The following is a 23,522-nucleotide window of genomic DNA, read 5'->3' on the forward strand; positions in this document are numbered from 1 at the left end:
AGACATTTGCAAAGGTAATGCGGCAACACCAAAAAGCAGCAATTCATTTGATCATATGCACTTTGCCTGGATTGGTACTTACTTTGATGATGCATTGTGGGACACTGAGACCCTGACCAAGCTGTGAGTGTTTGTCTATGATTAAGACTATTAAGTTGAAACGCGTCAGACCCATAACACGTGCTGCCGCCCAATGGCATAATAAATGGTCCTCTTTTCACTCTACCGGTGCCTCGGCAATTTCTTTACTCTGCTGGTTGCAATACAGCGGGATGCTTCGTTCCCGTGTTGAGCTGAGGCTGCCCTGTAGGGTCATGGGCTTCCGCAAACGGAGAAACTTTGTTGGCATTAAATGACGGGAGACTGACCCGCTCCTAACCAAGGATTTCCTAAAAAATCAATCGATTACAAGGAGAGGAGCAAGGGAACCGAGAAGGATATTCTATCACCTCTTGCGACGGTGACAAGAGACATTTGCAAAGGTAATGCGGCAACACCAAAAAGCAGCAATTCATTTGATCATATGCACTTTGCCTGGATTGGTACTTACTTTGATGATGCATTGTGGGACACTGAGACCCTGACCAAGCTGTGAGTGTTTGTCTATGATTAAGACTATTAAGTTGAAACGCGTCAGACCCATAACACGTGCTGCCGCCCAATGGCATAATAAATGGTCCTCTTTTCACTCTACCGGTGCCTCGGCAATTTCTTTACTCTGCTGGTTGCAATACAGCGGGATGCTTCGTTCCCGTGTTGAGCTGAGGCTGCCCTGTAGGGTCATGGGCTTCCGCAAACGGAGAAACTTTGTTGGCATTAAATGACGGGAGACTGACCCGCTCCTAACCAAGGATTTCCTAAAAAATCAATCGATTACAAGGAGAGGAGCAAGGGAACCGAGAGGGATATTCTATCACCTCTTGCGACGGTGACAAGAGACATTTGCAAAGGTAATGCGGCAACACCAAAAAGCAGCAATTCATTTGATCATATGCACTTTGCCTGGATTGGTACTTACTTTGATGATGCATTGTGGGACACTGAGACCCTGACCAAGCTGTGAGTGTTTGTCTATGATTAAGACTATTAAGTTGAAACGCGTCAGACCCATAACACGTGCTGCCGCCCAATGGCATAATAAATGGTCCTCTTTTCACTCTACCGGTGCCTCGGCAATTTCTTTACTCTGCTGGTTGCAATACAGCGGGATGCTTCGTTCCCGTGTTGAGCTGAGGCTGCCCTGTAGGGTCATGGGCTTCCGCAAACGGAGAAACTTTGTTGGTATTAAATGACGGGAGACTGACCCGCTCCTAACCAAGGATTTCCTAAAAAATCAATCGATTACAAGGAGAGGAGCAAGGGAACCGAGAGGGATATTCTATCACCTCTTGCGACGGTGACAAGAGACATTTGCAAAGGTAATGCGGCAACACCAAAAAGCAGCAATTCATTTGATCATATGCACTTTGCCTGGATTGGTACTTACTTTGATGATGCATTGTGGGACACTGAGACCCTGACCAAGCTGTGAGTGTTTGTCTATGATTAAGACTATTAAGTTGAAACGCGTCAGACCCATAACACGTGCTGCCGCCCAATGGCATAATAAATGGTCCTCTTTTCACTCTACCGGTGCCTCGGCAATTTCTTTACTCTGCTGGTTGCAATACAGCGGGATGCTTCGTTCCCGTGTTGAGCTGAGGCTGCCCTGTAGGGTCATGGGCTTCCGCAAACTGAGAAACTTTGTTGGCATTAAATGACGGGAGACTGACCCGCTCCTAACCAAGGATTTCCTAAAAAATCAATCGATTACAAGGAGAGGAGCAAGGGAACCGAGAGGGATATTCTATCACCTCTTGCGACGGTGACAAGAGACATTTGCAAAGGTAATGCGGCAACACCAAAAAGCAGCAATTCATTTGATCATATGCACTTTGCCTGGATTGGTACTTACTTTGATGATGCATTGTGGGACACTGAGACCCTGACCAAGCTGTGAGTGTTTGTCTATGATTAAGACTATTAAGTTGAAACGCGTCAGACCCATAACACGTGCTGCCGCCCAATGGCATAATAAATGGTCCTCTTTTCACTCTACCGGTGCCTCGGCAATTTCTTTACTCTGCTGGTTGCAATACAGCGGGATGCTTCGTTCCCGTGTTGAGCTGAGGCTGCCCTGTAGGGTCATGGGCTTCCGCAAACTGAGAAACTTTGTTGGCATTAAATGACGGGAGACTGACCCGCTCCTAACCAAGGATTTCCTAAAAAATCAATCGATTACAAGGAGAGGAGCAAGGGAACCGAGAGGGATATTCTATCACCTCTTGCGACGGTGACAAGAGACATTTGCAAAGGTAATGCGGCAACACCAAAAAGCAGCAATTCATTTGATCATATGCACTTTGCCTGGATTGGTACTTACTTTGATGATGCATTGTGGGACACTGAGACCCTGACCAAGCTGTGAGTGTTTGTCTATGATTAAGACTATTAAGTTGAAACGCGTCAGACCCATAACACGTGCTGCCGCCCAATGGCATAATAAATGGTCCTCTTTTCACTCTACCGGTGCCTCGGCAATTTCTTTACTCTGCTGGTTGCAATACAGCGGGATGCTTCGTTCCCGTGTTGAGCTGAGGCTGCCCTGTAGGGTCATGGGCTTCCGCAAACGGAGAAACTTTGTTGGTATTAAATGACGGGAGACTGACCCGCTCCTAACCAAGGATTTCCTAAAAAATCAATCGATTACAAGGAGAGGAGCAAGGGAACCGAGAGGGATATTCTATCACCTCTTGCGACGGTGACAAGAGACATTTGCAAAGGTAATGCGGCAACACCAAAAAGCAGCAATTCATTTGATCATATGCACTTTGCCTGGATTGGCACTTACTTTGATGATGCATTGTGGGACACTGAGACCCTGACCAAGCTGTGAGTGTTTGTCTATGATTAAGACTATTAAGTTGAAACGCGTCAGACCCATAACACGTGCTGCCGCCCAATGGCATAATAAATGGTCCTCTTTTCACTCTACCGGTGCCTCGGCAATTTCTTTACTCTGCTGGTTGCAATACAGCGGGATGCTTCGTTCCCGTGTTGAGCTGAGGCTGCCCTGTAGGGTCATGGGCTTCCGCAAACGGAGAAACTTTATTGGCATTAAATGACGGGAGACTGACCCGCTCCTAACCAAGGATTTCCTAAAAAATCAATCGATTACAAGGAGAGGAGCAAGGGAACCGAGAGGGATATTCTATCACCTCTTGCGACGGTGACAAGAGACATTTGCAAAGGTAATGCGGCAACACCAAAAAGCAGCAATTCATTTGATCATATGCACTTTGCCTGGATTGGTACTTACTTTGATGATGCATTGTGGGACACTGAGACCCTGACCAAGCTGTGAGTGTTTGTCTATGATTAAGACTATTAAGTTGAAACGCGTCAGACCCATAACACGTGCTGCCGCCCAATGGCATAATAAATGGTCCTCTTTTCACTCTACCGGTGCCTCGGCAATTTCTTTACTCTGCTGGTTGCAATACAGCGGGATGCTTCGTTCCCGTGTTGAGCTGAGGCTGCCCTGTAGGGTCATGGGCTTCCGCAAACGGAGAAACTTTGTTGGCATTAAATGACGGGAGACTGACCCGCTCCTAACCAAGGATTTCCTAAAAAATCAATCGATTACAAGGAGAGGAGCAAGGGAACCGAGAGGGATATTCTATCACCTCTTGCGACGGTGACAAGAGACATTTGCAAAGGTAATGCGGCAACACCAAAAAGCAGCAATTCATTTGATCATATGCACTTTGCCTGGATTGGTACTTACTTTGATGATGCATTGTGGGACACTGAGACCCTGACCAAGCTGTGAGTGTTTGTCTATGATTAAGACTATTAAGTTGAAACGCGTCAGACCCATAACACGTGCTGCCGCCCAATGGCATAATAAATGGTCCTCTTTTCACTCTACCGGTGCCTCGCAATTTCTTTACTCTGCTGGTTGCAATACAGCGGGATGCTTCGTTCCCGTGTTGAGCTGAGGCTGCCCTGTAGGGTCATGGGCTTCCGCAAACGGAGAAACTTTGTTGGCATATATATATATATATATATATATATATATATATATATATATATATATATATATATATATAATATATGGATCATAGAATTAGAAACCAGATTCCCGGGGGGGCACAATCTTGATGAAGAACTAGCAAGTCATTTACAGGAAGATTAGAAATTTCCTTTCACCCCCCCCCCCCCATCTCTAGGTTACTAACTGTGTTAAATATGAATTTGTATGTACAGAAACAATTTTTGTGATTAATACAACGAATACTTCATATCTATATTGTATATAATGTGTTTTTAACCTATGTTTTTTTCTTGTTGAATTTCAGGAGGAAAGGAAGGGACCCTTCACTGGCACTTGCGGGCACAATTTTCACGGGCACCCTACCCTTTTCCTTCGTCAGAATCATCTGGGCACTCACCGTCAAAGAGAAGTAAAAACACGTCTGATTATGTACAGCACTTTTTTCTGATACTAGTTTATACGCTCATATGCACTTACCTGGAATTTATTAACTTGAACCACGTCTAAAGGCCTGTATCATAGCCACTGTGGCGTTCAGTTTTAAACGATCCATCTCACCTTTTTCTTTTTCTCAATAATAAGTAAGCTTTTGTTGGGCACTTGCCTTTTCAAGCTACGTTTAGACTCTACTAACGCTGAATATTTTGGACACTAGATCGCATATATTATAGTATGCCTTAAGATGCATTCCATCTATTCTGCTACAATAGCCTGCAAGCACAATACTGGTTTGTACTTAAAAAATAAATGAAGTCTTGCAATAGTTTGACACTTGTCGCGCTATATAGAAATATTTTTTCATTCTTTTGTCTATAAACTTTATTGACAATCGACAAAAGACAAATACGAGTTCATACAACTGTCAGTAACTGTCAGTATTAATCTCAAGAATTTTCTTTCGGCTGATGAATGATTTTTCTGCACTTGCAGTTTACGAGCACAATGCATAGAATTGATCAATGTGCGATCGTACCAACCATATAGCAATGTTGTATGATTTTTTGTGTTTTATTCAAATGTTGAACATCAACAGTTTTTAAACAATCACATCATGTATGAGTATGAAATACATGTTATACCACTGCTAGAATCAATTTTCTTTTTCTAGAGACTCGCAAACCAAAGAAACAGTGATGCATTTCATTATATGCAAACTAGTTTAAGATGGATGCCGACTAACGTGGCGAAAATGTATACCTAACAGGAAGTGCTTTCTCTATGTTTGTTAATATATACACGTCATGATTTTCCATTGAGATCGTGTGATCAAGACACTCTGTGTGTCGAAACGCGTAGCGATTGTCTGAAATAAATACCTGTGGATGCAATGGACTCCTGAGTGTGCATCGTTATTCGAAGAAACATTTTGATACTTATTTACCGGCTTGGGTTTCTGCCGGTCGACGCATCACCTGGCGAAGGGACTGATCTCGGAAGGACCCGTATTTCTCTTGGTTTATATATATATATATATATATATATATATATATATATATATATATATATATATATATATATATATATATATATACATACAGTATTTTCTAAAATATAGTGAAACCTAGAAACTGAGACAGTTAATAGATCTCCCTGAGTGATTCCAAAACCCTATGGGTAGTGCTTGGGTGATTGTATGACTCCAAAGGTACTCGCTGAGTAATTACAGGAGAAGATGGAGAGCAACTGACTAATTGCATGAGTGCACACATAAAGGTTTAGTGCATGGATAAGTGCATAAATAGCACCTGAAGGCTTACATGACTCACTGAAAATTGCCTAGGTGAATAGATGAGTGCAACAGTAGAGCCTGGGTGATTATATGACTGCAACAGTCATGCCTGGATTATTACATGAGTGCAAAGGTAGAAACTGCATGGTTTTATAACTGCAGAGGTAGTACATAACTAGTACCTGGATGATAATATTAGAGTACATAAGAAGTGAGTTGGTGATTTTATAAATCCATGAGTACTGCCTGGGTGATTATAGAAGTACTAAAGTACTGCCTGACTGATTACAAGAGTGCAAATGTAGTGCTTCAGTGATTTTATAAATGCATGAGTATTGCCTGAGTGATTACATAAGTACAAAAGTACTGCCTCCATGATTGAAAGAGTGCAGAGATAGTGCATGGGTGACTGAAGCACAGTGTAGCCAATGCATTGGTGATTGCATGAGTACATAGGTAGCGTCTGATGGATTAAAGCAGTACATATGTAACGCCTAGGTGACTGCATGACTACAGGGGTAATATCTGGGTATTTACATGATTACATATTAAGTAACTGGGTGATTTTATAACTGCATGGCTACTTCTTCAATGATTGCAGGACTACTAAGGTAGTGCCTAGGTGATTGCATGAGTTTATAGGTAGTTCCTGGATATTTGCATGAGTGCAGGGGTAATGCCTGAGTGATTGCCTCACTGCATATGTACTGCCTGGATCATTGGAAGACTGCATGGGTAGTACGTGGGTGTTTTTATAACTGCATGAGTGTTGGGCCTTAGCCAAATATAATGCAGCAGACTATTACTTGACTGAACCAAAAGTATCTCCATATTGTTAAAAGCATGCATAAATCTCTACATACAATTTTTCTGGAAAATAGTGAAACTTCCAAATGAAACATGTAATCGATCTGCCTGACTGATTGCATAACTTCATGAGTAGTGCTTAGATAATTGAATTGAATTGAAGGGTAGTCACTGGATAATTGTAAAAGAAGATGGATAGTGACTAGCTAATTGCATGAGTAGTGTGTAGGTGAATAGATGACTGCAACAGTAGGATCTGGGTCATTCTACGAGTGCAAGGGTAGAGCCTGGGTTATTACATGAGTGCATAGGTACAGCCTGCATCATTGCATGACTGCAAGAGTAGTACACAACTAGTGCCTGGGTGATTGGATGACTGGAGGGGTATTAGCTAGGGGATTTTAGGAGTACATAGAAGTGAGTGGGTGATTTTATAAGTCCATGAGAAGTGCCTGGGTGATTACAGAAGTACTAAAGTACTGCCTGAGTGATTACAGGAGTGCAACGGTAGTGCATGGGTGATTATATGACTGCATGAGTACTGGTTGATTGATTACATAAGTACAAGAGTAGTGCCTGTGTGATTGAAAGACTGCGAAAGTATTACCTGGGTGATTGAACCAATTTTAAAAATTAATGGGGGAGGGGGCTGCGTGGCCCCCCTCCTGGAGCCCTCGAGGGCCCTGGGGACCGCCACCCCCCAGGGCTGGCTCCTACAGTGTCCTGGGGTGCCCACCCCCAGGACACTGTTGTTTGCTATGAGAGGGCGGGAGTCTCCCGCCCTCCCATAGCAAACTTTGTTAGGATTTTGAAAGAGAGAGCAGGAAAACCTGCTCTCTCTTTCAAAATCCTAACGATATTGCTTTTCCACACGGGGAGCTGCGTGTCAGCAGCTTCCCATGTCGAAAAGCAATGCCGGTTCCCAAAGGACGTGGGGAGCCGGCTGGGACCGTGGGGGCGTTGGGGCTCCCCCCGCGGTCCCCAACTTTTTTTTATAAGCACTGGGGGATGGGGTCCCCGGGGATAATAAAAATTAGTGATAGGGGCTATTTTTTTTTTTACGTAAAATTAGGAGTCGTGCATCCTAACGCGTTGGGTGCACGATTTCTCTCGGGTAGGGTGCGCTGTTCCTAAGGCGTTGGGTGCGCGACTCCAAAGGAAAAAAACTGCAATTTTTGGGAAATAAACATCATGCATATGACGTATCGTGGAAGCGCGCAAGCGTCACATCACGTGCTTCATATGTGTCGCTTATAGGCTTGGATTCGCGTACCGGTCGCATAGCAATCGCACACGAAAATACATACCCAGAGCACACCGTACGCGGATGCTTTCGCGCAGGGATCGAGAACGGTGCGCATAGGGTGCGCGAATCCAAAAAAATGTGAAAAAATATATAAAATAAAGTTTTGAAAATATAGTTTAAAAAATATTTTTACAACTATTTAAAAATAAATTTTTTTTAAATTCCAATTAAAAAAAAAACAATAAAAACAAATTATATTTTTTTATTTTAAAAAAAATTAATTGAAAAAATAAGTTAAAAAAATGATGATACAAAAGTATTTTAAAAAAAACATAATTAAAGGAATTGACACACTGAAATAGAAAAGATTAGAAATCCAATGAAAATCATTAAACGTCATAGCTTTAGAGATAAGTTATAGAAAAGAATTAGCATTTAAAAAACCTTAGAAATTCACTAAAAAACTAAATTTTTACAAAACATTCAAACTGAAATATTGATTAATTTTTTGTTTTCACTTTTTATTTTAATATATTTAGATTATTTTCTTTAATAAAATAAAATTCCAATTTTTTTTTGGAGTCGCGCATTTAAAGCGTACACATCACGGTGGGTGCGTGAATTCTAGCCGCCATTTTAGAAAAGTTGTGAAGGATCCGCGTACGGAGTGTGACGGCTGCGTGTTTTTCAGTTACATCATATACATTTAATATTACGTGATGTGCGCGATTGGTATGCGACCAGTCCGTGACTCCTGCTCCTGCGCATTCACAACAAATGCGCATTACGGTACGAGATGCTTGCGCGATGGCGGGTCTGGCGTGATCTCATATACATGCTGGGGCGCGCTGGGTGCACAACTCCCACAAAAAATGTAATGTTACAAAATGATATGTATGTGTCTTTAATATACATATTAGGGCAAGAGATTATCTAAGATATTCATAAAAATAATGTATTTGTACTTATAATAAACGTATATTATTTTTAAATATATTTTTGCGAAGTCGGGTGCGTGCATCATGAGCGCAGAGAACCAGGTCAGCAGAGCTGCTGTAGAGCCAGAGAAACCAGGCCAGCAGAGCCGTTGTAGAGCCAGAGAACCAGGTCAGCAGAGCTGCTCTAGAGCCTAAGAAGCAGGTCAGCAGAGCTGCTCTAGAACCAGAGACCCAGGTCAGCAGAGCTGCTCTAGAGCCAGAAACCCAGGTCAGCAGAGCTGCTGTAGAGCTAGAGAAACCAGGTCAGCAGAGCTGCTGTAGAGGTAGAGAACCAGGTCAGCAGAACTGCTATAGAGCCAGAGAACCAGGGCAGCAGAGCTCTTTAGAGGGAGAGAACCAGGTCAGCAGAGTTTCTTTAGAGCCAGAGAACCAGGTCAGTAGAGCTGCTCTAGAGCCAGAGAACCAGGTCAGCAGAGCTGCTTTAGAGCCAGAGAACCAGGTCAGCAGAGCTACTCTAGAGCCTAAGAACCAGGTCAGCAGAGCTGCTCTAGAGCCAGAGAAACAGGTCAGCAGAGCTGCGGAAGAGCCAGAGAAGCCAGGTCAGTAGAGCTGCTTTAAAATGAGAGAACCAGGTCAGCAGAGCTGCTTTAGAGGGAGAGAACCAGGTCAGCAGAGCTGCTTTAGAGCCAAGGGACCAGGTCAGCAGATCTGCGCTAGAGCTAGAGAACCAGGTCAGCAGAATTGCTTTAGATCCATAGAACTGGGTCAGCAGAGCTGCTTTAGAGCCAGAGAACCAGGTCAGCAGAGCTGTTGTAGAGCCAGAGAACCAGGTCAGCAGAGCTGCTCTAGGGCCAGAGAACCAGGTCAGCAGATCTGCTGTAGAGCCAGAGAAACCAGGTCAGCAGAGCTGCTTTAGAGGGAGAGAACCAGGTCAGTAGAGCTACTTTAGAGCCAGAGATCCAGGCCAGCAGAGCTGCTCTAGAGCCAGAGAACCAGGTCAGCAGAGCTGCTGTAGAGCCAGAGAAACCAGGCCAGTGCAGCTGCTTTAGAGGGAGAGAACCAGGTCAGCAGAGCTGCTCTAGACCGAGAGAACCAGGTCAGCAGAGCTGCTCTAGAGCCAGAGAACCATGTCAGCAGAACTGCTTTAGAGCTATAGAACCAGGTCAGCAGAGCTGCTTTAGAGCCAGAGATCCAGGTCAGCAGAGCTGTTGTAGAGCCAGAGAACCAGGCCAGCAGAGCTGCTCTAGTGCCTAAGAACTAGGTCAGCAGATGTGCTCTAGAGCCAGAGAACCAGGTCAGCAGATCTGCTGTAGAGCCAGAGAAACCAGGTCAGCAGAGCTACTTGAGAGGGAGAGAACCAGGTCAGCAGAGCTACTTTAGAGCCAGAGAACCAGGCCAGCAGAGCTGCTCTAGAGCTAGAGAACCAGGTCAGCAGAGCTACTGTTGAGCCAGAGAAACCAGGTCGGTAGAGCTGCTTTAGAGGGAGAGAACCAGGTCAGCAGAGCTGCTCTAGAGGGAGAGAACCAGGTCAGCAGAGCTGCTCTAGAGCCAGAGAACCATGTCAGCAGAAATGCTTTAGAGCCATAGAACCGGGTCAGCAGATCTGCTTTAGAGCCAGAGAAATCAGGTCAGCAGAGCTGCTTTAGAGGGAGAGAACAAGGTCAGCAGAGCTGCTTTAGAGCTAGAGAACCAGGTCAGCAGAGCTGCTTTAGAGCCAGAGAACCAGGTCAGCAGAGCTGCTCTAGCTGACACTGACTAACTGACAGTGACTGACACTGATTGACTGACACTGACTGACTGACACTGACTAACACTGATTGACTGACACTGACTGACTGACACTAACTGACTGACACTGATTGACACTGATTGACTGAAACTGACTGACACTGATTGACTGACACTGACTGACAGACACTGACTGACTGACACTGACTGACTACTCTCTACTACTCTACTATTAACTCTCTACTACTCTCCCTCTACTACTCACTCTCTACTACTAACTCTCGACTACTCTCTACTACTCACTCTCTACTACTCTACTACTCTCTACTACTCACTCTCTACTACTCACTCTCTACTACTCTCTACTACTCACTCTCTACTACTCTCTATTACTCATTATGTACTACTCTCTACTACTCACTCTCTACTATTCTCTACTTCTCACTCTCTACAACTCTCTACTTCTCACTCTCTACCACTCTCTCTCTCCTACTCACTCGCTACTACTCACTCGCTACTACTCTCTCCTACTCACTCTCTACTACTCACTCTCTACTACTCTCTACTACTACTCTCTACTACTCACTCTCTACTACTCTCTACTACTCACTCTACTACTCTCTAGCACTCACTCTCTACTACTCTACTACTCACTCTCTATTACTCTCTACTACGCTCTCTCTAATACTCACTCTCTACTACTCACTCAACTACTCTCTACTACTCACTCTCTACTACTCACTCTCTACTATTCACTCTCTACTACTCGCTCTCTACTACTCTCTACTACTCACTCTCCACTACTCACTCTCTACCACTCACTCTCTACCATGTTCTACTACTCACTCTCTACTACTCACTCTCTACTACTCTAATACTCTCTAGTACTCTCTCTACTACTCACTGTCTACCACTCACTCTCTACTACCCTACAACTCTCTACTACTCTCTCTACTCATTCACTCTCTACTACTCTCTACTACTCCCTCTACTACTCTCTGCTTCTCTCTACCACTCACTCTCTACTGCTCTACTACTCACTCTCTACTACTCTCTTTCTACTACTCACTCTCTACTACTCAATCTACTACTCACTCTTTACTACTCTATATCTACTACTCACTCTCTACTACCCACTCTCTACTACTCACTCTCTACTACTCGCTCTCTACTACTCTTTACTACTCACTCTCCACTACTCACTCTCTACTACTCGCTCTCAACTACTCTCTACTACTCACTCTACTACTCGCTCTCTACTGCTCTACTACTATCAACTACTCTCTCTACTTCTCACTCTCTACTACTCTCTCTACCACTCACTCTCTTCTGCTCTCTACTACTCACTCTCTACTACACACTCTCTACTACTTGCTCTCTACTACTCACTCTCTACTACTCTCTACTACTCACTCTACTGCTCAATATCTACTACTCTGGACTACTCACTCTACTACTCTCCCTCTACTACTCTCTACTACTCACTCTCTACTACTCACTCTGCTACTCACTCTCTACTACTCACTCTCTCCTACTCTCTCTCTACTACTCTCTACTACTCACTCTACTACTCACTCTCTACTACTCTCTCTCTGCTACTCACGTTCTACTACTCACTCTCTACTACTCACTCTCTACTACTCTCTACTACTTACTCTCTACTACTCTCTACAGCTCACTCTACTACTCACTCTCTACGACTCTCTACTACTCACTCTCTACTACTCAATCTCTGCTACTCACTCTCAAGTACTCATTCTACTACTCTCTACTACTCAATCTACTACTCTCTACCACTCACTCTCTACTACTCTACTACTCACTCTCTACTACTCTCTACTACTCTCTCTCTAATACTCACTCTCTACTACTCACTCAACTTCTCTCTACTACTCACTTACTACTACTCTCTACTACTCTCTATTACTCACTCTCTACTACTCTCTCCTACTCTCTCTCTCCTACTCACTCGCTACTACTCACTCGCTACTACTCTCTCCTACTCACTCTCTACTACTCACTCTCTACTACTCTCTACCACTACTCTCTACTACTCACTCTCTACTACTCTCTACTAATCACTCTACTACTCTCTACCACTCACTCTCTACTACTCTACTACTCACTCTCTATTACTGACTACTACTCTCTCTCTAATACTCACTCTCTACTACTCACTCAACTACTCTCTACTACTCACTCTCTACTACTTTCTCTCTATTACTCACTCTCTACTATTCACTCTCTACTACTCACTCTCTACTACTCACTCTCTACTACTCGCTCTCTACTACTCACTACTACTCACTCTCCACTACTCACTCTCTACCACTCACTCTCTACCACATTCTACTACTCACTCTCTACTACTCACTCTTTACTACTCTACTACTCTCTAATACTCTCTCTACTACTCACTCTCTACTACTCACTCTCTACTACTCTACAACTCTCTACTACTCTCTCTACTCACTAACTCTCTACTACTCTCTACTACTCACTCTACTAATCTCTACTTCTCTCTACCACTCACTCTCTACTACTTACTCTCTACTACTCTCTTTCTACTACTCACTCTCTACTACTCATTCTCTACTACTCGCTCTCAACTACTCTTTACTACTCACTCTACTACTCACTCTCTACTGCTCTACTACTATCTACTACTCTCTCTACTTCTCACTCTCTACTACTCTCTCTACTACTCACACTCTACTGCTCTCTACTACTCACTCTCTACTACACACTCTCTACTACTTGCTCTCTACTACTCACTCTCTACTACTCTCTACTACTCACTCTACTACTCAATTTCTACTACTCTGTACTACTCACTCTACTACTCTCTCTATACTACTCTCTACTACTCACTCAACTTCTCTCTACTACTCACTCTCTACTACTCACTCTCTCCTACTCTCTACTACTCTCTCTCTACTACTCTCTACTACTCACTCTACTACTCACTCTTTACTACTCTCTCTCTGCTACTCACTCTCTACTACTCACTCTCTACTACTCACTCTCTACTATTCTCTACTACTCACTCTACTACTCAATCTCTACCACTCTGTACTACTCACTCTACTACTCTCTCTCTACTACTCTCTACTACTCACTCAACTTCTCTCTACTACTCACTCTCCACTACTCACTCTCTCCTACTCTCTCTCTACTACTCTCTACTACTCACTCTACTACTTACTCTCTACTACTCTCTCTCTACTACTCTCTACTACTCACTCAACTTCTCTCTACTACTCACTCTCTACTACTCACTCTCTCCTACTCTCTACTACTCCCTCTCTACTACTCTCTACTACTCACTCTACTACTTACTCTCTACTACTCTCTACTGCTCACTCTACTACTCATTCTCTACTACTCTCTACTACTCACTCTCTACTACTCACTCTCTGCTACTCACTTTCTAGTACTCACTCTACTACTCTCTACAACTCAATCTACTACTCTCTACCACTCACTCTCTACTACTCTACTACTCACTCACTACTACTCTCTAATACTCACTCTCTACTACTCACTCAACTTCTCTCTACTACTCACTCTCTACTACTCTCTACTACTCTCTATTACTCACTCTCTACTACTCACTCTCTACTACTCACTCTCTACTACTCTCTACTACTCACTCTGTACAACTCCCTACTTCTCACTCTCTATAAACTCTCTCTCCCACTCACTCGCTGCTACTCACTCGCTACTACTCTCTCCTACTCACTCTCTACTACTCACTCTCTACTACTCTCGACTACTACTCTCTACTACTCACTCTCTACTACTCTCTACTACTCGCTCTACTACTCTGTACCACTCACTATCTACTACTCTACTACTCACTCTCTATTACTCTCTACTACTCTCTCTCTAATACTCACTGTCTACTACTCACTCAACTACCCTCTACTACTCACTCTCTACTACTTTCTCTCTACTACTCACTCTCTACTATTCACTCTCTACTACTCACTCTCTACTACTCGCTCTCTACTACTCTGTACTACTCACTCTCCACTACTCACTCTCTACCACTCATTCTCTACCACGTTCTACTACTCACTCTCTACTACTCACTCTCTACTACTCTACTACTCTCTAGTACTCTCTCCACTACTCACTCTCTACTACTCACTGGCTACTACTCTCTCCTACTCCCTTTCTACTACTCACTCTCTACTACTCTCTACTACTACTCTCTACTACTCTCTACTACTCACTCTACTACTCTCTACCACTCACTATCTACTACTCTACTACTCACGCTCTATTACTCTCTACTATTCTCTCTCTAATACTCACTGTCTACTACTCACTCAACTACTCTCTACTACTCACTCTCTACTACTTTCTCTCTACTACTCACTCTCTACTATTCACTCTCTACTACTCACTCTCTACTACTCACTCTCTACTACTCGCTCTCTACTACTCTCTACTACTCCTTCTCCACTACTCACTCTCTACCACTCATTCTCTACCACGTTCTACTACTCACTCTCTACTACTCACTCTCTACTACTCTACTACTCTCTGGTACTCTCTCTACTACTCACTCTCTACTACTCACTCTCTACTACTCTACAACTCTCTACTACTCTCTCTACTCACTCACTCTCTACTACTCTTTACTACTCACTCTACTACTCTCTACTTCTCTCTACCACTCACTCTTTACTACTCTACTACTCACTCTCTACTACTCACTTCCCACTACTCACTCTCTACTACTCAATCTACTACTCTCTACTACACACTCTCTACTACTCTATATCTGCTACTCACTCTCTACTACCCACTCTCTACTACTCACTCTCTACTACTCGCTCTCTACTACTCTTTATTACTCACTCTCTACTGCTCACTCTCTACTACTTACTCTCTACTACTCTCTACTACTCACTCTACTATTCTCTACCACTCACTCTCTACTACTCTACTACTCACTCTCTATTACTCACTACTACTCTCTCTCTAATACTCACTCTCTACTACTCACTCAACTACTCTCTACTACTCACTCTCTACTACTTTCTCTCTATTACTCACTCTCTACTATTCACTCTCTACTACTCACGCTCTACTACTCACTCTCTACTACTCGCTCTCTACTACTCACTACTACTCACTCTCCACTACTCTCTTTCTACTACTCACTCTCTACTACTCATTCTCTACTACTCGCTCTCAACTACTCTTTACTACTCACTCTACTACTCACTCTCTACTGCTCTCTACTACTCACTCTCTACTACACACTCTCTACTACTTGCTCTCTACTACTCACTCTCTACTACTATCTACTACTATCTCTACTTCTCACTCTCTACTACTCTCTCTACTACTCACTCTCTACTGCTCTCTACTACTCACTCTCTACTACACACTCTCTACTACTTGCTCTCTACTACTCACTCTCTACTACTCTCTACTACTCACTCTACTACTCAATCTCTACTACTCTGTACTACTCACTCTACTACTCTCTCTCTACTACTCTCTACTACTCACTCAACTTCTCTCTACTACTCACTCTCTACTACTCACTCTCTCCTACTCTCTACTACTCTCTCTCTACTACTCTCTACTACTCACTCTACTACTTACTCTCTACTACTGTCTCTCTACTACTCACTCAACTTCTCTCTACTACTCACTCTCTACTACTCACTCTCTCCTACTCTCTACTACTCTCTCTCTACTACTCTCTACTACTCACTCTACTACTTACTCTCTACTACTCTCTACTGCTCACTCTACTACTCACTCTCTACTATTCTCTACTACTCACTCTCTACTACTCACTCTCTGCTACTCACTTTCTAGTACTCACTCTACTACTCTCTACTACTCAATCTACTACTCTCTACCACTCACTCTCTACTACTCTACTACTCACTCTCTACTACTCTCTACTACTCTCTCTCTAATACTCACTCTCTACTACTCACTCAACTTCTCTCTACTACTCACTCTCTACTACTCTCTACTACTCTCTATTACTCACTCTCTACTACTCTCTACTACTCACTCTCTACTACTCACTCTCTACTACTCACTCTCTACAACTCTCTACTTCTCACTCTGTATACTCTCTCTCTCCCACTCACTCGCTACTACTCACTCGCTACTACTCTCTCCTACTCACTCTCTACTACTCACTCCCTACTACTCTCTTCCTACAACTCACTCTCTACTACTCAATCTACTACTCTCTACTACACACTCTCTACTACTCTATATCTACTACTCACTCTCTGCTACCCACTCTCTACTACTCACTCTCTACTACTCGCTCTCTACTACTCTTTATTACTAACTCTCCACTGCTCACTCTCTACTACTTACTCTCTACTACTCTCTACTGCTCACTCTACTACTCTCTACCACTCACTCTCTACTACTCTACTACTCACTCTCTATTACTCACTACTACTCTCTCTCTAATACTCACTCTCTACTACTCACTCAACTACTCTCTACTACTCACTCTCTACTACTTTCTCTCTATTACTCACTCTCTACTATTCACTCTCTACTACTCACTCTCTACTACTCGCTCTCTACTACTCACTACTACTCACTCTCCACTACTCACTCTCTACCACTCACTCTCTACCACATTCTACTACTCACTCTCTACTACTCACTCTCTACTACTCTACTACTCTCTAGTACTCTCTCTACTACTCACTCTCTACTACTCACTCTCTACTACTCTACTACTCTCTCTACTCACTCACTCTCTACTACTCTCTACTACTCACTCTACTAATCTCTACTTCTCTCTTTCACTCACTCTCTACTACTCTACTACTCACTCTCTACTACTCTCTTTCTACTACTCACTCTCTACTACTCATTCTCTACTACTCGCTCTCAACTATTCTTCACTACTCACTCTACTACTCACTCTCTACTGCCCTCTACTACTCACTCTCTACTACTATCTACTACTCTCTCTACTTCTCACTCTCTACTACTCTTTCTACTACTCACTCTCTACTGCTCTCTACTACTCACTCTCTACTACACACTCTCTACTACTTGCTCTCTACTACTCACTCTCTACTACTCTCTACTACTCACTCTACTACTCAATCTCTACTACTCTGTACTACTCACTCTACTACTCTCTCTCTACTACTCTCTACTACTCACTCAACTTCTCTCTACTACTCACTCTCTACTACTCACTCTCTCCTACTCTCTACTACTCTCTCTCTACTATTCTCTACTACTCACTCTACTACTCACTCTCTCCTACTCTCTACTACTCCCTCTCTACTACTCTCTACTACTCACTCTACTACTTACTCTCTACTACTCTCTACTGCTCACTCTACTACTCATTCTCTACTACTCTCTACTACTCACTCTCTACTACTCACTCTCTGCTACTCACTTTCTAGTACTCACTCTACTACTCTCTACAACTCAATCTACTACTCTCTACCACTCACTCTCTACTACTCTACTACTCACTCACTACTACTCTCTAATACTAACTCTCTACTACTCACTCAACTTCTCTCTACTACTCATTCTCTACTACTCTCTACTACTCTCTATTACTCACACTCTACTACTCACTCTCTACTACTCACTCTCTACTACTCTCTACTACTCACTCTGTACAACTCCCTACTTCTCACTCTCTATACTCTCTCTCTCCCACTCACTCGCTGCTACTCACTCGCTACTACTCTCTCCTACTCACTCTCTACTACTCACTCTCTACTACTCTCGACTACTACTCTCTACTACTCACTCTCTACTACTCTCTACTACTCGCTCTACTACTCTGTACCACTCACTATCTACTACTCTACTACTCACTCTCTATTACTCTCTACTACTCTCTCTCTAATACTCACTGTCTACTACTCACTCAACTACCCTCTACTACTCACTCTCTACTACTTTCTCTCTACTACTCACTCTCTACTATTCACTCTCTACTACTCACTCTCTACTACTCGCTCTCTACTACTCTGTACTACTCACTCTCCACTACTCACTCTCTACCACTCATTCTCTACCACGTTCTACTACTCACTCTCTACTACTCACTCTCTACTACTCTACTACTCTCTAGTACTCTCTCTACTACTCACTCTCTACTACTCACTCGCTACTACTCTCTCCTACTCCCTTTCTACTACTCACTCTCTACTACTCTCTACTACTACTCTCTACTACTCTCTACTACTCACTCTACTACTCTCTACCACTCACTATCTACTACTCTACTACTCACGCTCTATTACTCTCTACTATTCTCTCTCTAATACTCACTGTCTACTACTCACTCAACTACTCTCTACTACTCACTCTCTACTACTTTCTCTCTACTACTCACTCTCTACTATTCACTCTCTACTACTCACTCTCTACTACTCACTCTCTACTACTCGCTCTCTACTACTCTCTACTACTCCTTCTCCACTACTCACTCTCTACCACTCATTCTCTACCACGTTCTACTACTCACTCTCTACTACTCACTCTCTACTACTCTACTACTCTCTGGTACTCTCTCTACTACTCACTCTCTACTACTCACTCTCTACTACTCTACAACTCTCTACTACTCTCTCTACTCACTCACTCTCTACTACTCTTTACTACTCACTCTACTACTCTCTACTTCTCTCTACCACTCACTCTCTACTACTCTACTACTCACTCTCTACTACTCTCTTCCTACTACTCACTCTCTACTACTCAATCTACTACTCTCTAGTACACACTCTCTACTACTCTATATCTGCTACTCACTCTCTACTACCCACTCTCTACTACTCACTCTCTACTACTCGCTCTCTACTACTCTTTATTACTCACTCTCTACTGCTCACTCTCTACTACTTACTCTCTACTACTCTCTACTACTCACTCTACTACTCTCTACCACTCACTCTCTACTACTCTACTAATCACTCTCTATTACTCACTACTACTCTCTCTCTAATACTCACTCTCTACTACTCACTCAACTACTCTCTACTACTCACTCTCTACTACTTTCTCTCTATTACTCACTCTCTACTATTCACTCTCTACTACTCATGCTCTACTACTCACTCTCTACTACTCGCTCTCTACTACTCACTACTACTCACTCTCCACTACTCTCTTTCTACTACTCACTCTCTACTACTCATTCTCTACTACTCGCTCTCAACTACTCTTTACTACTCACTCTACTACTCACTCTCTACTGCTCTCTACTACTCACTCTCTACTACACACTCTCTACTACTTGCTCTCTACTACTCACTCTCTACTACTATCTACTACTATCTCTACTTCTCACTCTCTACTACTCTCTCTACTACTCACTCTCTACTGCTCTCTACTACTCACTCTCTACTACACACTCTCTACTACTTGCTCTCTACTACTCACTCTCTACTACTCTCTACTACTCACTCTACTACTCAATCTCTACTACTCTGTACTACTCACTCTACTACTCTCTCTCTACTACTCTCTACTACTCACTCAACTTCTCTCTACTACTCACTCTCTACTACTCACTCTCTCCTACTCTCTACTACTCTCTCTCTACTACTCTCTACTACTCACTCTACTACTCACTCTCTGCTACTTTCTCTCTACTATTCACTCTCTACTATTCACTCTCTACTACTCACTCTCTACTACTCACTCTCTACTACTCGCTCTCTACTACTCTCTACTACTCCTTCTCCACTACTCACTCTCTACCACTCATTCTCTACCACGTTCTACTACTCACTCTCTACTACTCACTCTCTACTACTCTACTACTCTCTGGTACTCTCTCTACTACTCACTCTCTACTACTCACTCTCTACTACTCTACAACTCTCTACTACTCTCTCTACTCACTCACTCTCTACTACTCTTTACTACTCACTCTACTACTCTCTACTTCTCTCTACCACTCACTCTCTACTACTCTACTACTCACTCTCTACTACTCTCTTCCTACTACTCACTCTCTACTACTCAATCTACTACTCTCTAGTACACACTCTCTACTACTCTATATCTGCTACTCACTCTCTACTACCCACTCTCTACTACTCACTCTCTACTACTCGCTCTCTACTACTCTTTATTACTCACTCTCTACTGCTCACTCTCTACTACTTACTCTCTACTACTCTCTACTACTCACTCTACTACTCTCTACCACTCACTCTCTACTACTCTACTACTCACTCTCTATTACTCACTACTACTCTCTCTCTAATACTCACTCTCTACTACTCACTCAACTACTCTCTACTACTCACTCTCTACTACTTTCTCTCTATTACTCACTCTCTACTATTCACTCTCTACTACTCATGCTCTACTACTCACTCTCTACTACTCGCTCTCTACTACTCACTACTACTCACTCTCCACTACTCTCTTTCTACTACTCACTCTCTACTACTCATTCTCTACTACTCGCTCTCAACTACTCTTTACTACTCACTCTACTACTCACTCTCTACTGCTCTCTACTACTCACTCTCTACTACACACTCTCTACTACTTGCTCTCTACTACTCACTCTCTACTACTATCTACTACTATCTCTACTTCTCACTCTCTACTACTCTCTCTACTACTCACTCTCTACTGCTCTCTACTACTCACTCTCTACTACACACTCTCTACTACTTGCTCTCTACTACTCACTCTCTACTACTCTCTACTACTCACTCTACTACTCAATCTCTACTACTCTGTACTACTCACTCTACTACTCTCTCTCTACTACTCTCTACTACTCACTCAACTTCTCTCTACTACTCACTCTCTACTACTCACTCTCTCCTACTCTCTACTACTCTCTCTCTACTACTCTCTACTACTCACTCTACTACTTACTCTCTACTACTGTCTCTCTACTACTCACTCAACTTCTCTCTACTACTCACTCTCTATTACTCACTCTCTCCTACTCTCTACTACTCTCTCTCTACTACTCTCTACTACTCACTCTACTACTTACTCTCTACTACTCTCTACTGCTCACTCTACTACTCACTCTCTACTATTCTCTACTACTCACTCTCTACTACTCACTCTCTGCTACTCACTTTCTAGTACTCACTCTACTACTCTCTACTACTCAATCTACTACTCTCTACCACTCACTCTCTACTACTCTACTACTCACTCTCTACTACTCTCTACTACTCTCTCTCTAATACTCACTCTCTACTACTCACTCAACTTCTCTCTACTACTCACTCTCTACTACTCTCTACTACTCTCTATTACTCACTCTCTACTACTCTCTACTACTCACTCTCTACTACTCACTCTCTACTACTCACTCTCTACAACTCTCTACTTCTCACTCTGTATACTCTCTCTCTCCCACTCACTCGCTACTACTCACTCGCTACTACTCTCTCCTACTCACTCTCTACTACTTCCCTACTACTCTCTTCCTACAACTCACTCTCTACTACTCAATCTACTACTCTCTACTACACACTCTCTACTACTCTATATCTACTACTCACTCTCTGCTACCCACTCTCTACTACTCACTCTCTACTACTCGCTCTCTACTACTCTTTATTACTAACTCTCCACTGCTTACTCTCTACTACTCTCTACTGCTCACTCTACTACTCTCTACCACTCACTCTCTACTACTCTACTACTCACTCTCTATTACTCACTACTACTCTCTCTCTAATACTCACTCTCTACTACTCACTCAACTACTCTCTACTAGTCACTCTCTACTACTTTCTCTCTATTACTCACTCTCTACTATTCACTCTCTACTACTCACTCTCTACTACTCGCTCTCTACTACTCACTACTACTCACTCTCCACTACTCACTCTCTACCACTCACTCTCTACCACATTCTACTACTCACTCTCTACTACTCACTCTCTACTACTCTACTACTCTCTAGTACTCTCTCTACTACTCACTCTCTACTACTCAATCTCTACTACTCTGTACTACTCACTCTACTACTCTCTCTCTACTACTCTCTACTACTCACTCAACTTCTCTCTACTACTCACTCTCTACTACTCACTCTCTCCTACTCTCTACTACTCTCTCTCTACTATTCTCTACTACTCACTCTACTACTCACTCTTTACTACTCTCTCTCTGCTACTCACTCTCTACTACTCACTCTCTACTACTTACTCTCTACTACTCTCTACTACTCACTCTACTACTCAATCTCTACTACTCTGTACTACTCACTCTACTACTCTCTCTCAACTTCTCTCTACTACTCACTCTCTACTACTCACTCTCTCCTACTCTCTACTACACTCTCTCTACTACTCTCTACTACTCACTCTACTACTTACTCTCTACTACTCTCTCTCTACTACTCTCTACTACTCACTCAACTTCTCTCTACTACTCACTCTCTACTACTCACTCTCTACTACTCTCTCCTACTCACTCTCTACTACTCACTCCCTACTACTCTCTTCCTACAACTCACTCTCTACTACTCAATCTACTACTCTCTACTACACACTCTCTACTACTCTATATCTACTACTCACTCTCTGCTACCCACTCTCTACTACTCACTCTCTACTACTCGCTCTCTACTACTCTTTATTACTAACTCTCCACTGCTTACTCTCTACTACTCTCTACTGCTCACTCTACTACTCTCTACCACTCACTCTCTACTACTCTACTACTCACTCTCTATTACTCACTACTACTCTCTCTCTAATACTCACTCTCTACTACTCACTCAACTACTCTCTACTACTCACTCTCTACTACTTTCTCTCTATTACTCACTCTCTACTATTCACTCTCTACTACTCACTCTCTACTACTCGCTCTCTACTACTCACTACTACTCACTCTCCACTACTCACTCTCTACCACTCACTCTCTACCACATTCTACTACTCACTCTCTACTACTCACTCTCTACTACTCTACTACTCTCTAGTACTCTCTCTA

Source organism: Triturus cristatus, chromosome 4_1 (genome assembly GCF_964204655.1).
Source record: "Triturus cristatus chromosome 4_1, aTriCri1.1, whole genome shotgun sequence".
In the NCBI taxonomy this organism is placed as follows: Eukaryota; Metazoa; Chordata; class Amphibia; order Caudata; family Salamandridae; genus Triturus; species Triturus cristatus.